Below are 13,938 nucleotides of genomic sequence, written 5' to 3'. Positions count from 1 at the left end.
AGGAAAAGTGAATGTAAGCCATTTTGAGACTCCTTCGGGTAGAGAAAAGCAGCATATAAGAACCAACTCTTCTTCTTCAGTTATATCAGGGCTCTCTCAGTTATATCAGGCCTCACCTCCCTCACAGGATGTCTCTTATGGGGAGGGGAAGGGAAGGGAAGCCGCTTTGAGACTCCTTCAGGCAGTGAAAAGCGGGGTATAAAAACCAACTTTTTTCCATCTTCTAAAAAACAGTTTGATTTTTATGCTTCTTTATGTTTTTTTTATCATGTTTTACTTCAGGAGATGACCCCAGCAGGTCTCTGGAAAGGAGCAGTATACTTTTTCTGAAGAAAGAATAAGTTCCTGATGATGGGCAATATATGACAAACATACAACATCATATTGTTGCACCCAGCATTTCCCCTGCCTTTGCTTCTCATAACTGCTCTTGGGGAAGGTGAGAAAAGTAGAGCATTGTCCTATAATGCTGTGCATCTGTTCCCTCTTAATAAAACAGTAAGGGGTGTTGGGGTGAGCTCAGTCCGGGATGCGGGGGGCCAACAATTGGCCCCTTGGCCCCAGACTGACAAGCGGAGGGGCCAATTGGAAGGTGCGAAGCGCCTTCCGATTGGCCCCTCACCACGACAGACCAAAATTCCATTAAGTCAGCCCAGCCAGTGGCTATCAGGAGACATTGCTGCCAGTCTGCTCCTGGCCACCGCAGGGAGAGGAGGTCAGTAGGGCTGCCAAGGGGGAAGAGAACAGAGGCTGTGCCAGCCCTTTTCACCCCAAGACTGTCCTGACTATCATGTCCAACTGCAAATTGTCTCAGAACCTTGACAGAGCTGCCAGGAGGCTGCAGAGTGCGCTCCCTCTCCCTCCCCCTCCCTTGAGGCCTGCTGGGAAGGAACCTCTGACAGCCCCTGACTGAGGGGAGGGAGACATTTTCCTTCAGAGACCAACACAGGGGAGCCTGAGGGCCTTCCTTTTGAGTGTGGGAGCTTTCCCCTTCTGCCAAACAGTTGGCTGACAGGGAGGCCACAGAAAAGCCCCTTCTCACTTAAAATACTGCTCTGGCCGGGGGTTAGACACAGCCAAGCCATGTGTCTTTCTTCTTTGCAACTCTCTGCAGGTTTGAGGACACTGCACAGTGTTATTCTGCAGATGAAACTGGTTCTTTTGTCTCCTGTTTCATCTGTACAACAACCCTGTGCAGTAGTCTTTCAATTCAACAACAACCTGTGTGAGAGGCCTTAAATGTTTCCTCTCTACCACAACCCTGTCCAAAGTAGCCCTTTCTGCCTGGGGAGCTGATCTTTATACTCTGCAGGTGAGCTGTAATTCCAGGAGCTCTTCAGGCCCCACCTGGTGGTTGGCTACCTCTGGGCTGGAAATATTCCTGGAAGTTTGGAGGTGGGACTTCAAAATCGTACAATGCCTCAGAGTCCAGCCTTCAAAGGAGCCATTTTTGCCTGCAGTTGGGAGGGGGTGGTGCAGGTGTGTCCCTCCTGAGCTATGGGTTATGGCCAGCCCTTATCAGCAACTGTTTGTATTCTGTGGCGCAGACAAGCAAACCAGCATCAGTCCTGTGAGTCTGGAAAGTGCAGGAAGATCTAAATAAATATGTAAATAGTGCACAAGTAAATGGCTGGAGACAGATGGAAACTGCAATAACTTTTTTCAACCTTGGCCTGGCAAATAAAAAGCCAGTATAAAAAAACCTTACTAAGGTCAAGACTGTTGTGCACAGAGAGTCTTCCTCTTAGGGTTGCCAGCTTCCCTGTGAGGCTCACTACCCCACCTCCCTCATGAGGTGTCTGCTATGGGGAGAGAAAGGGAAGACAATTGGAAAATGCTTTGAGACACCTGAGGCCTGCTGGGTCACTGCGGCCCATTCCCAGTTCTCTCAGACCTCTCACACTATGGTGGGGAGACAAAAGGAAAAGGTGTTTGTAAACCACTTTGAGACTCCTTTGAGTAGTAAACAATAGGCTACAATAATCCCTGTTAATAATAATAATAATAAAGCTCGGCTCGCAATTGGTCCCTTGCCGCTGGACTGACGAATCGGACTGCCCCCCTCCGACTTCCCTCGCATCTGGCCGGCCGCCGCCATTACCTGGCTCGCCGTCGACAGGCCAGGTCGCCGCTTGCACGCGATACCAGGAGGGCCCAGATGCCGCGGCTGCAGCCAGCACCGCCGCTGCCTGCGGCCGCAACCAACAACGGGACGCGTTGTTGCCGGCTTGCGCAGCCGGGAGCAGCCTGCACTGCTCCGCTCGGCCGCCCGAGCACCATGCTGGAGCGGTGGCGCCGGCTACCCTGCCTACCCGACGCCCGAAGCTGCCCCAGCTGCGCTGGAGCGACCGTGCCGCCTGCCCCACCCGCAGAACGCTCTGCTCAGCCGCTGTTCCACGGAGCCAGGAATGGCCGCCTGAGCATCATCCTGCAGCGCCGCCGCCGCCCACCCTGCCCACCCGAAGCTGGCCCAGCCGCGCCGGAGGAGCCGCGTTCAGTCGCTCCACACTCCACCACCCAGCTCTCTCCTGCCCTCCAGCCCGCCCGCGTCCAGTTCCGGCCTCGCACACACACTCCGGTAGGACACGGCCCAGGGGGGGCTGGACGACTCGCTGCCGCCTCGCCAGACGCCCACCACCCGGCCTCGGGTTCGTGCTCTGGCCCCGCCACAACCCCGAACTCCACAGCCTCGCTAGCACCTGTTGTATTTCGATTACAGTGGGCTTATTTTCTAGTTCTATATAAATTGTTTTTTTCCTGGGGTTTCTCAGTTCACTTCTGCCTCTTGTCCCACCATGCCGATCTCACTCTTTTCTGCTGCTCCAGACAGACGCCTGCAGGAGGAGCGGCAACATTGGCGGTGCCCCCCCCCGACCAAGCTGCTTGCCCTGCTGTGACCCCTGTGAAAGGGTCATTTGAACCCCAAAGGGGTCCCAACCCCCAGGCTGAGAACTGCGGCCGTAGAACAAATTTGCCTCCTTAGCGTTCCATTGGCTTGTCTGGAAGGGTAATGCCATCAATATGTCAGGGTGGGGTAGTCCCCAGAACAGCCTGTTCCTAAACACAGGCAAAAGCCTGCCATAGGATGGGATGCAGGCAAAAGATACAGACTGTGTTGATAAAATCATGATCTACTGCATGTGTATTATGTATTGAGCGGTATCAGTATACTCACATTTCATTACTTTGATAAATGCCTAGACAGGACCCATTCCTGGGCAGAAGGGGGGCCCAGCGGAGATCATGCAGCATCTTCTTTCCCTGGGCTTAGCTTCTGGAGGTAGGGCTTGATGCTGTGGAATCGCAAAACGCTATAAAGAGAGCAAAGTCAGCGATGGCAGGGACCCTCCTGACAGATGCCCGGAGATCTATGCCACTTCTCGGCTATATTGGCTAGGGCTGTTGCTATGCTTTCCCTACCTCCTGCTGTCCCTTCCTAATTTGCAGGAAAGGTGGACCAGCAGGAAATAGACAGAAACGGCAGGAGCAGACCCTACATTAGACTTCCCCCGTTAGGGTCTCATCTATTAGGCAGATCCTGCGGCTGCCTTATTGCTTTTTCTATTTTCTGCTGCCAAGCTTCTCCCTGGTCTCCCCTTACACCTCTTCTCCGGCTCTTTGCGTGTCCTCTCTCTTCCCCTTTATGCCTAAGCTCACCTCCCATTATTGCCATTTCCGCACCTGGGTCTCCTCCCTGCGACTCGAATATCCTCGGAGATGACCCCAGGACCCTTTGGTGCCTGAGGCAGCAAATCTAAATAAAACTCCCCTCGCAGGTTAGAAGCAAATAATTGACAATTGGCTGCCCTTTCATGGTATCTGAGAATATGCTGCTTGAAGGAAGCCATTTCAATCTGCCTAATGGTAAGGCTGGCCCTGTGCCACTGTTAGTGATGTGCAAATGCCCCTATGCTTGACCCTGCACCGCTTGCCTTTTTTCTGAACACTCAAAAATGTCTGTGGATGCAATTTAGGTCAATATTAATGCCCATATTTTAGTGGGCAAGGGAAGCTGGAGTTACTTGAGATCATGAGTGAGATCTGAACCGGGGATTACCCAGGTCATATTCTCAGGCACTGTGATGTTACATGGTTACCCTGAGGTCAGAGAAATCCTGCATTCAGATATACAAAAAGTCATGGTTATAGTGCTATGGCTGCATATATGCTTAGTCCGAGGAGGAAGAAGTAAGGAGTATTGCAATATAACCAGCAAAGATCAAGCAGCCTTAACAGCTTGCTTTCTGTAAGAGCCATGTTATTGGTGTAAGAGCCATCTTAGTGTAGTGGTTAAAAGTGGTGGCTTCCAATCTGGTGAGCAGGATTTGATTCCCCGTTCCTCCTCCACATGCAACCAGCTAGGGGACCTTGGCCAATTCACAGGCCTAATAGTGCCGTTCTCACAGAGCAGTCCTGTCAGAGCTCTCTCAGCCTCACTTATCACATAGGGTGTCTGTTGCAGGGAGAGGAAGGGAAGGTGCGTGTAAGCTGCTTTGAGACTCCTTCAGGCAGTCAAAAGTGAGGTATAAAAACAACTCTTCTTCATTGGAGGAGTTTGCTTTTGGTGGAACCAAAGGCCTGATTCTCTTTGCTCTCTGTGATATGAACAGGTTCATTCTGGATTTCCAAGGCATTTCTGCACATCAGTAAAAATAATGTTACGCCAGCTGAATGGTGTAGCACTAAATATTATCACTCCTCCCGGCCCCTCCTCACCTTTTTGCTGTCTCGCTCTAGTCTGCTGCCTTTTCGTACTTCTCATCCTCCACAACTGCTGCTGGAAAGGGCACTTTATACATGACTCTCTTCCACCTGTCAATCAAGCCAGGCAGCCAATCCCCTTTCTCCATGCTTTAAAGGTCCCCGATGCCTGCTAATTTTTTTTTTAATTCATACTTCTCCATTTAAATGCCTATGCATAGATCCATGGTGCTTTTTGAATGCCACCCCTTATGGAATCATGAGTCTTTAGATACTTTTAAACATTAATCTCCTTTTTTCCTTCTTGCTGATCATCCTGGTAGCATGTTTTATTTGCTGATCATCCTGGTAACATGTTTTAAATTGTTTTCAAATTGTCCCATCCTAGTCCTTTATAGCATAAAAAGATTATTGAATCAGCATAGGGAATTAAGGTGCCCCTTTCCCTCTGGCATATCATTTTACCTCAGAGATTTTATCACTGGACTCCTGAGAGTTTAACCATAAGAAACAACTTCATTAAATTTCCTGGTGTTTTTAAATAAAGATTCAGAATAATAATAAAGTGTGAGGCAGACTTTGTTATTTATACCGCATCAAAATGATTTCCTGCCTGAGACTGTAAAATGATAGATGTCCTTTATGTCCAAGGGAAAACCTCACAGACTTGAAGTAACTCCCTGTGGTAGAACTGAATGAATGAATGAATGAATGAATGAATGAATGAATGAATGAATGAATGAATGAATGAGCAAGCTGCCTTGTGCCAGGTCCCTGGAGAGACAACATAAACATTTCTAAAATAAAATGTGTATAAATTGGTACAAGTGTGCTATTACACATCCTTTCTGTCAACCCCTTGAAAAACAGGTCAACCTACAAGCATGATCAACAAACACACACACAGTGCCAACGGTCTTGTTTCCTTTGCAAAAGAATTCTTTGCTAAGGTTTAAATTAAAATCAACTACCTTGAAACCTGACTAGAATCATCGCTGGAGAGTTTTTATGGAATGCTTAAAGGACGATAGCGGGATAGAAGTGGAATGTATGCAATCGAGGCTCTTCTGGCAACATTTTAGAGCATCGTATCTTGGAGCACACTGCATTTTAAACATCTCTGGATTGCAAGGAATCTGCTGTGTGACAGAAAACATGAAAAAGAAGGCGGCGGGAAGCTGAAGAATCGTTTTAACAAGTTCAGATTAAACAGAATGACCATTTCGATACAATATAGTGATTTGGAGTTTTGTATGTAAAAAACAGGAGTTACCTTTGTGCTTTAAGTGCGAGTTCCTGGGAATTATACTATTCAGGTGTTACTAAGCTGGCAGGCACCACCATAATAATGAATTATTTGTAGCACAGCCAGGGGCAAATAGCAGTAAAAATAAACCCACTACTAGCTGGTTTGGCTCACAGTACTTTCATATTCAGATATGAAACTACAGTAAGGGCTGAACTGGGTCAGGATGAATGTCTCAGCTGTGGGCCCCCAGCATCCTAGGCAAGTGATGGGTTTTGTCACCAAGTCTTTGCACTTTCAAATTTAGATGGGAATAGTTGGCTAGCATGCCTCCTGGGCTGGCTATTGTGAATCTGAGCAAGCATTTTCACTGATGAAGGCCCTGTGCAAAACATTGTATCTGTGGCTTTCCAAGTTACCAACATGAAGAGGCTTTTAGCGGTGTATTAATAGTACCAAGCTTTCTTTCCAGAGATTTGCTAAAATGGTTGAGTTCCACAGCAACATGCCATCATCTGGAATATTCGCGCGCCCCCCCCCCGGAAATGAGCCATTAATTCCTTTATTAGGGTAGTCTTGAAGTAGGGTAGGAGAGACCAGTGGTCCCCAGTGGACCGGTCAACACTTGATAATTTTACTGAGGCCGGGGGGGGGGGGTGTAGTCTTTTGCTGAGGGATGTTGCCGCCTGAGCCCCTGCTCCACTTGCTTTCCCACCAGAACCCCTGATTTCCCACTGCCCGCTGGGGGGCGCTATCAGCAGCAGCTGCGCAGTATCACGCCAAGGGGGCCGCTGGGGAGCACCAAAGGTGAGCCGGCAGCAGAGTGGCAGGGCAGCCCCCGAGACAGCAGCCAGGGAGGAGGACGAGGAGGAGCTGCGGCCCGGTACCGACTGATCCATGGACTGGTACTGGTCCCTGGACCGGGGGTTGGGGACAGCTGGGATAGACCAACATAAGAAACAAAAATTCAGATTATTATAATTTTTTTTTTTGCAGACCAGTTTTCAGGAAAAGGACTGGAGAACTCTTGCATGTAAGGTAAAGCTGCTTATTGGAAAGGTTTGAAAGATGCAAAATGGAAAGATCTACACAGCTTTGATTTGTGTGGAATGGAGTTTGCTTTTTACGTGGGATTTGTCTTACAGTGCCTCCTGAAAATCTCGAAGGAGGCGCCCCCCCCTCACCTCTTCAGTGAACCCATTCCCGCCCTAGTGGTGGGATAGAAAACAGACAGCTGTCTGATGACCGCAGTTGGCACACAGGGACACATGGAAAGAGATGGTTCTTCAGATATATGGATACTAGAACATGAAAGACTTTAACAGTCATCAACAGCACCTTGAATTGTATCTGGAAACAGACGGGTCACTGATGTAGCTCTTGGAAAATGGGAAGCACATTTTCCTGATGGCTAGCCCATGACAATGGCTAGGCTGCCATATTCTGGATCTGTTGTAGTTTCCAGGTTATCCTCAAGGGCAGCCCCATGCACAGCATGTTGCAGTAATCCAGCCATGATGTTTCAGAAGTGTGGATCAGATTGGCTGAGTCTAGGTAATGTGAGAGTTGGCCAGTCAGATGCAGCTGATAAAAGGCCACTGTGACAACCTGCTTTTCAAACAGTGAGCGCCCCAAGCTTTTAACATGCTCTGAAAAAGCTAATGTCACTCTATCTAGGACAAGTAGGTTAATTCCCCCCTAGAATGGGGGTCATCAACCCCCGGGCTACGGCCTGCTGACGGGCCGCGAAAGCCTCGGCTGTGGGCTGTGGGGGCCGCGCCTCCCTCTCCCCCCCCCCGTGCAGCGAGAAGCTTGCCAGGCCGTGAGCAAATTGGCCACCGAAGCGGCCGATTAGATCGCAGCCCAGCGAGCTTCTTACTGTGGGAGGGTGGGGGGATGAGGGAGGCATGTCTGCCGGCATGCTGGTGGGCACAAACGGGCATGCATGGAGCTGCCGTGTATGCGTGTTTGCACCCTCAGCGGGTGCAAACGTGTGTGTACAGCAGTTTCGCGCATGCGTAGAACTGCCATGCATGCGCATGCATGACAGCTCCGTGCATGCGTTTATGCACAAAACTGTCACACATGTGCATTTACGCCCCACTGCGTGGCAGTTACGCATATGCGCGTTTGCCTGGGCCGCCGTCTCCCCCCACCCCTCCTAGCCGTCCACAACCGGGAAAAGGTTGCGGGCTGCTGCTCTAGAATATCCCCTGTGCCTACTTAGCAGCAGCAGAGGGTTGGGAGCTGGCACGCTGGTGTTGCTACTGATACTGGCAGAGGCGGAGGCAGCAATCAGAACGGTTGTGTGAGCTCCCAACCCTCCGCGGCTTATAAAACGGTGCTTGGGCCTGCTCCCTGGGCACTGCTGCTGACAGCCTATGCGCTGGGCCTGGCAGGCAGCTCGGCAGCACTTCCTTCATCCTCCTCCTTGCCTCTGCTAGCGGGCCACCGTCTATGGCATGGCCCGGCCCCCACTCATGCCTCGCCTCACACCACCATCTCCAGCAGCCTCCTTGTCCTCCTCCCTCCTCCTGATCATCTGTCTGTCAGCAAGGGACACTCTGAACAATTCATAATCAGCCCCTGTAAGATTATTAACGGTCACCACCCTCAGCATCAACCCAAGTCTGAATTTCATAAAGAAATTCCATCTTTCTAACCCACCCTTCATACAGAGGAGGGGGAGTAAAACTGCAGACCTCCAGATGTCCATGGCAAGGGCTCATGGGAACTGTAGTCCATGGACATCTGGAGGGCCGCAGTTTGACTACCCCTGATACAGAGGCATGGCCTTGTGGAATCTGAAGGCTAAATCTTTTTTCGGGAATGTTCTTTTAAGCACGCATGGTATTCCTTTCTTTAGCAGATATTTTCAATTTATGTTGAAACTGTTTTAGGCTTGCCTGAGCAACTGTTGTGTGTGTTTCCTCTAGGAAGCACCGCTTCACACAGCACTCAAAGCTACATGTCTCTTTGGGTCTCCTCGCTTAAGGTAGCAGGGCCCTTGCAGGACCTAAGCACAGATGTTTAAATGTGAGTGGAGTGTGTATTCTGCTGTGTGCACCTGGCCAAATTAATTAATCCCGCAATACCGTTTTGTTGGCACGGCTGTTAATAGCGGTGTGGCAGATGTCAGACACCGAATTGTCCATTTTACTGTAATACTTTACAGTCTGCTGTGGTGACAGCTAAGCAAAGCAGTTCAGCAATTGTCAGTACGTTCACTTTTAGGATCACCAAAACACATTTAGAAGAATAGTACCTCTTAAAAGTAAAGGGGGGGAAAACAACGCAGAGGCGCTCTTGTTCTTTGTCTGATGAGGCCTAGTGATATTCAAAGTGCTGTACTTAGCAGCTATAACAGGGAAAGAAACATAGGGCTGGCAAGGCCTTTATCAATCTAACTGGCCTCAGATTGTAATTCCCCCTCCCCCCATTTAGATACCAAAACATGTTAACATTGCAAATATGGCTGCTAAATGGTGAGGTAATGTAGTAGCTAATAGGGATGTCAGTCCCCAGGTGGGTTCTCTCAGTTTGGGGACAGAGACTGGTTTCCTCTGGAGAAAATGGCTGCTTTGGAGGATGGACTCCATAACATTATGCTCCACTGAGGTTCCTCTGTGTTTGTGAACCTTGTCTGTGAACTCATTTTAGGCCAGCCTCCATTTCTTCACTATAAGTACATTGGAAAAGTTCCAGGTTGCATAGCCCAGGGGTAGTCAAACTGCGGCCCTCCAGATGTCCCTGGACCACAATTCCCATTGCGTAGCGAATGCTGGCAGGGGCTTCTGGGAATTGTAGTCCATGGACATCTGGAGGGCTGCAGTTTGACTACCCCTGGCATAGCCTGTCTGCAGAACAGGGAATCAACATGGCTCTGTAAGAACTATCCCTCTCCTCCTTCACTGTCCACCATGTGAGTTCTTAGCATCTCTGGCAAATTGTAACATCTCTATAGTTTGTCTTGAGCAACAATCTAAGTAGAAATCAGGTTGTTTGTCGTATGAATGATACATACCAAAGATGTTCCAGGGGTGGTGGTGGAATGAATCAGGTAGTAAAACATCCTTCTTTGCATTTCATAGACCTTTTTCTGAATGAGTAAGGGTCTTAGTAGCAACCAATTGCTTCACATGCAATTGTCTAAATAGTCTAAATTTTGCCCCCCTCCCCAAAGCATCTCTAGGTAAAAGGTATGGAAGGTGAAAGATCTCCATCTAAGACCTTGGAGGGCCACTGCCAGTCAGAGCAGGCAATTCTGATCTCAATATACCAAGTGGTCACTGACTCAGTATGAAGTAGTTTCATATATACTGGGAAGGCAGTATATAAGTGGAATAAATAAAATAAATGTATAAAGTATGTATGAAATACGGTAGTTCTAATGATGGTATTGCCTTGTATCAACAAATGCATGCCCAACAAGAATATTTAAATTAAATAGTCAAGTAAGCAGGAGCTATCACTGTTTTTGAAACCACTGGTTTTTCTATGTTAAATGTTTCATTTCCCATACTCACAAATCCAACAAGGCTCATGTTAGGAAGACTGGGGGGGGGGGGGGAAGCATTTTCTGGGTTTGTGCAAGTGGTTGAATGAAGAATTCAAAAGGAGGCTTTGGTTCCTGCCTGTATTCAGGAAGTGAAGCAAATGGCCTATTGATTAACGATATCCCTGTTAGGGCTCCCATGTGCTAAGCTGCAAAACTGTATCCAGAATCACCCTAAGGCCTACAAATGTGCTTGAAACCCCAGCAACATCATGCATGCTCATCTCCCATGACCTTCTCAGTTCTCCATCAACATGATTGCCGTCTTGCTTAAAGCCACTGACAGTGCAGTCCTAATCAGAGTTTCGCCCTTCTATGTCCACTGAAGCCAATGGGCTTAATCCTCTAGTTAGGATTGAAGTATTACACCCTTTAAGGTTGACCAGATTTTAACATTTGTAAAGCAGGACACCATGGACCGGGGGGGGGGGGGTTCTTGATTAAAAATTTGGTCTATATGGAGCAACAAAAAGTTTCATAGAACGTATAGAATGCAAAAATAGTATTGTAATATATATATTATATATATATATATTTTAATTTCAACATAAGTACAATTTGCCAGGTGCCCCCAGATATCCCTCCAAAAGTGGGACAATCTGGTCACCTTAGTCTTATGTGCCACCTCCCCACCCCCATTTCCCAAGAGTCACTTCTTCTCTGCAAAGCATTTGAAAGCCCTGGTTTACAGCCCGTTGCCTATTGCTCTATCTCCTTACCAGATGACAGAAACTGCTATGTTTGGAAGTTGTGTGTATACAAGGCAGTTGCATAACACAGAAGGGTTGGCAGAGTCTGAATATGCAGGGAGAGCTGATCAGGCTGCTCAGAGGATAAAACAGTTTTATTTATGACGAGAAACAACTATGCATAGAAAGAGACCTACCTAATCTAGTGGCATGAATTCTGATTAACTGCTGTTCTGGAAGCAAGCAGAGAGGAAGTGTGCTCAAAAAGCAGAAAGCCTCCTGTTGGGCCCGTCGGGACACAGGAGGAGATGACTTTCAAATTATCTCCTCTAGTGTCCTGATCGGTTTAGCAGAAGAAGTTTGTATCCTATCTAGGCTAAATATGAATGTCCTCCAATGTTCCTTGCAGGGCAAACTTTATATTCTGCTCAGTTACTGCGGGTTTTGCATATCCCAACAAGAAGTTCCCTGGGTAGAGATGTCAGTCTGGGTTTCCCATGTGTAAATCCAACCTTCTAAAAACCATACATCCCTGCCTCTATTTTGATGTATTTACAAACTTTATAACCCCCCTCCCCCTTTCAGGCTCACCACGGTGGAGATGGGTAAGACTGAAGGTCTTCGGTTTGTGAGCAGGCTGTCCATGGCCTGCAGTCACATTGAGAGAGGCTATGGCATTCTTTTTTGCCAGCCTCCATCTGACTAATCCACTTTTCCTTACAGGCCCCCTGTCGTGCCTTCCTTTCTGCCTTGGGAGCCACATAGCCTTCACATTGTTTCAGAATCTGACTTCAAGGCTGACCTAATGCTGTGATATTTGGTGGCATTCTGAATAAAAAGGATTGTTCCATATACGCGTGTATAGATAGTAAATATAAAGAGTGCCATCTGCTGACATACAGAAAAAATATATTTATTGGAAACCTCTTTAAATTTAATAAAGGCAGGTTAGGATTGGCCCTGTTATTTCCCAGGTGAGTGTTTTAATAACAGCTTGCTGTGTTGTACAGGAGGAGTCCTGGCCAATATGATGTGGGTTGAATTCAGAACTGCCCCGGGGGCGAGGGGAGAAACACAAATTTAAGGCTGGGATCTGATGCAGCTCTTTGCAGTTAATGTTAAAATAAAAGGCATGAGAAGGATGTGTCCTACAATTATGTAGAGTCCAGTGTATTTGACATATCTAGGCAAAGATTCTGATAATCTCCAAGAATTTTACTGCCACGGTTCAAAATATTTTGAATCCTTGGATGTCTTAGTTTCTCTTGCCCAAATTATCTAATACCTTAAGTGTACCTCTAATGGGAAACACATTCAGATATATCACTACTGTGGCCAACATCACTAATGACTCCTAGATATTCTCTCTCAGATGTATAGTTTGTGTGGAAAAAGGGGGAAAGATGCACAGTGTTAAAAGGGCACTGGTAAGGAATAATGTTTCAGCTTAACACAGTGCTTTCCCCTTTTAACAACCCTCCTTGGACTTCATTTTGGACTACTGGAGTTAGGGATGTTCCATTTCTTGAACAGGAAGGAACATTTCCCCACTAACTTCTGGGAATTTCTTTAACAGACCACGTTTGCTCTGCACATTAAAATTCCACATCAAGGCCACCAGAGAATAGAATTTTATTAGATGCAAATTATGGGACTGAAACACATTTCTCTATTTTTATTTTTTTTAATCATTCTGTTTCCACTGATTAAGGCTATATTCAAAAGGCTGCTGTCCAAGTCCTGGGCCCTTTCTGCACTCACATTCCCCCCCCCCCCCAATGTAAACCTTGCTGAATTCTGGTTCATTTGAACCCATATCTACAGCCTTCCTTTTTCCTGATTTTAAACAAGTCGCCTTTCTGCATTTGCATCGTCCCAATTTTGGGTCTCCTTCCTGCTTGATTGGGGGAGGGGGGGCTGAAGCTCCAGCCAACACTAAAGGAGCACAAGGTTGGAGAATGCTTTATTTCCTGCCTTTTGATTTCCGATGATATAGCCAGACCAAGACAGGGGAGGGGCAAGTGGAGAACAAGGCTGCCTGTTAATCTTTCTTTTCTTTCAGGAGCAGGGGGCGAAGTGAGGGAAGGGGAGGCAACAGCCTCTCAGAATGAGGAGGGGAAAGTAAACACGAGGCAAATCTCTGCTCATAGAACTGTGGGCTTTTGGAACACAGTCACTTTACAACAGATCCCAAAATGAGGGCAAAAATAAGTCTTGCAAGGGGATGGCAATCGGGAACCAGGCAGTCTTTGAACTGATGCCCTGACCAATCAACAACAGATGGCTTTGTTAAGTCAGCATTGGAGGCGCCGGGGAGGAAGCTAATCCAGCAAAACGCAGAGATCTACACTTTTGGAGTGGTTTTCTCAAATTTAGTGAGTTATATCTGCTCCTGGATATAGCAGGGGAACAGTAGGGTCACCGCAGATCAATCATAGATATTGCCGAAAGAAAATTTAAAGTGCTAAATATCAAAATAGAAATCGAATCATGTGTAGATGACTTTCTTTAATTCGGGGCCCCTGGAGATAAAAAGCCCAGTATATATTCACCTCTGATCAGTCTGTGTTCTGAGTCCGGAAACTGCATTTTACCAAGCATTGTGTGCAAATGTTCAGTTCTACACTGGCAGCCTTAAGGAATTAAACATTCAGGTCAAGGTGATATAGTTATAGACCTTATTCCCCAAGGGCTCAGTCTCTGACCATGTGGGTTATGGAGTAGTTATGCCTCATTATTCAGATGAT

Source organism: Paroedura picta, chromosome 1 (assembly GCF_049243985.1).
Source record: "Paroedura picta isolate Pp20150507F chromosome 1, Ppicta_v3.0, whole genome shotgun sequence".
Lineage (NCBI taxonomy): Eukaryota > Metazoa > Chordata > Lepidosauria > Squamata > Gekkonidae > Paroedura > Paroedura picta.
Note: the sequence above shows the minus strand (reverse complement) of the source record.